A 2,233-nucleotide genomic window follows, 5' to 3' on the forward strand; every position below is an offset into this window, starting at 1 on the left:
GCATGATTAGAGTTAAGTTTGATAATCATTTTGGTAAAAAATAGAAGCAAAAATAAAAATAAGGCGACAAGGGTTATTTGCCTGGGAAGGGCAAGTCGGGTCCCAAGCGACCACCCAATCAACCACCCAAGTTTGTGGATCGAACTCCATATCCAAATTCACACATTTGATCCATGAACCACAGGGGGTTCTAGGCTATTCTCAAGCACGAGTTTCAACTATGATGCATCTTGAACCTTACAAACACAAACAACAGCCACAACTTAGATCTAAGTATCAATTCGATCCAAAAGAGGATAATCCTATTATGGAAAATTCTGCGGTTGGAGGAAATGAGGATCTCATCCCTCATGCTAGATGTGATAAGAGATTATCGAAAACATGGGTTTTCCAATCAAATCTAACTTTGCACAGTAGATTCATGAAACCAATCCCTTCAAAAATTAGAATAAATAGAAAGGAGTTGAAGAGAACAATGTTCTTCCCTTCAAGATCAAAGATCAGATGAGGATTCAATCCTTCCGCAACAAACTCTGCTTTTTCTCTCTCTAAAATGTTGCCTTTGACTCGCTGTAGATAAACAATAAAATAATTATGAAATCTGGTTTAAATATAGAGCAAGGATCATTAAAAACATGAATTAAAAACATGAATTAGGCCAAGACAGTCAAACCTATCACCAGCTTTGATTTGATTTGATTTGATTTATTAACAAATTTCAAATCAAATCACATATTACTTTTCTTTTTTGGTGAAAAATTCATATAAGACTTGAAAATTGAAAAGTGCAGATTTTTGTAATATTTTCTCTAGTTGTTGTCCATTTAATGAAACAATAAATGTATGCAAGCTGCATGATGCATGCAGGAGGTTAGATGCCTTCGCTTTAGAGAGTCTGGATCCTCTACTCGTTGAGTTTTGGATTTTATTCATTTCACACCTTTTCTATCATATCTATTTTATTAATGTTTAGAGGTGGACCCTTCAAAAATAAATGGTGAAGAAATGAAAAAGGAGCATAACTCCCTACCCGTCGAGGTAGAGGATCTCAACTCGTTGCTTGCTAAGATCTGCTTGTTTTAGACACTTAGGGATACTCATTACCATATGCATTTCAATCATATTTTTGGATTGTATTTACAAGAATCAAAATCTCACCATATAGATTTCAATTACATCTTTGATTTCTAATTATAGGAGCCAATCATTCTTGATTGGAAACCTATTTGGCAAGATATAATACCCTATATATGCTGTATATTCACTTTATATTCCCTAAATATTTTCTTATCTCTATTTCCTTGTATATTCTCTGATTTTGTGTATTTATTACATTGAAATCTCAGAAAAATAAACGCACAACCGAGAATTTTGCAATCAAATTACTTCTTATCAGTTATAAAATGGCCAACGCATTTTGATATTCATTGGTTGAAGAGAGAGTTGCAGAAATCAACAAACAAGATGAAGTGTTCTCTGCCTTTCTTCTTTCTTGTCATTCTATTTTTCGTTGTTGTTGATGCTGATATCGTGGCAGAAACATGCAGGAGACTTTCCCAAGGTGATAAACTTATCCATTATGACTTTTGTGTTGCAACTCTTCGAGAAGATCCCAAGAGCCACAATGCAGATCTACAAGAATTAGGGCTCATCTCATTGAATTTAAGCAAAGAAAACACCACAAAAATGGTTTCACTGATTGGTGAGCTCTTGAAAGATGGAAAATTTGGTTCATATGTTAAAGTACGTTTACAGACTTGTCAAGAACTTTTCTCTATTGTGGAATCAATTGCAGATGATGCAATTGTTGCCTTCAAATCCAAGAGTTACGAAACTGCTAATGGCTGTGTGAGTGCGATGATGACTTCTTCTGTGACTTGTGAAGACAGCTTCATGGAGAAACCTGGTTTTAAATCACCATTGTCAGTAGAGAATGCTGCTTACATCCAGTTATGTGCAATTGCATTGGATATTGTCACCATCTTCTTTTGAACTTCCCTGGTGTAAACAATATTTCGATGTAATATTTAGTATCATCAGTGCGGTTGTTGTTTTAATTTTACATAATTAGTTAACAAAAGTACTTTTGCCATTTTGAAATATCCAATGGAATGTTAAGAAGGACTTCAATTTCTCTCTGCTCACAAGGGAGGTGCTTAGTCATTTGCTATTTGTGGATTATATTTTTATATTTTAGTATGGTACGATTTTTTCCCGTACAACATAATGCTTC

At 34.4% G+C, this 2,233-nt stretch overlaps 1 pseudogene; it reads left to right on the forward strand.

The window, feature by feature from the left end:
- The first annotated feature begins 1,464 nt into the window (after positions 1-1,464).
- Positions 1,465-1,992, forward strand: LOC149011012 (putative invertase inhibitor pseudogene; annotated as a pseudogene).
- The last annotated feature ends 241 nt before the right edge of the window (positions 1,993-2,233 follow it).

The sequence above is a fragment of the Hakea prostrata genome, chromosome 7, assembly GCF_041222555.1.
Source record: "Hakea prostrata isolate BN-2017 chromosome 7, UWA_Hpros_2, whole genome shotgun sequence".
Lineage (NCBI taxonomy): Eukaryota > Viridiplantae > Streptophyta > Magnoliopsida > Proteales > Proteaceae > Hakea > Hakea prostrata.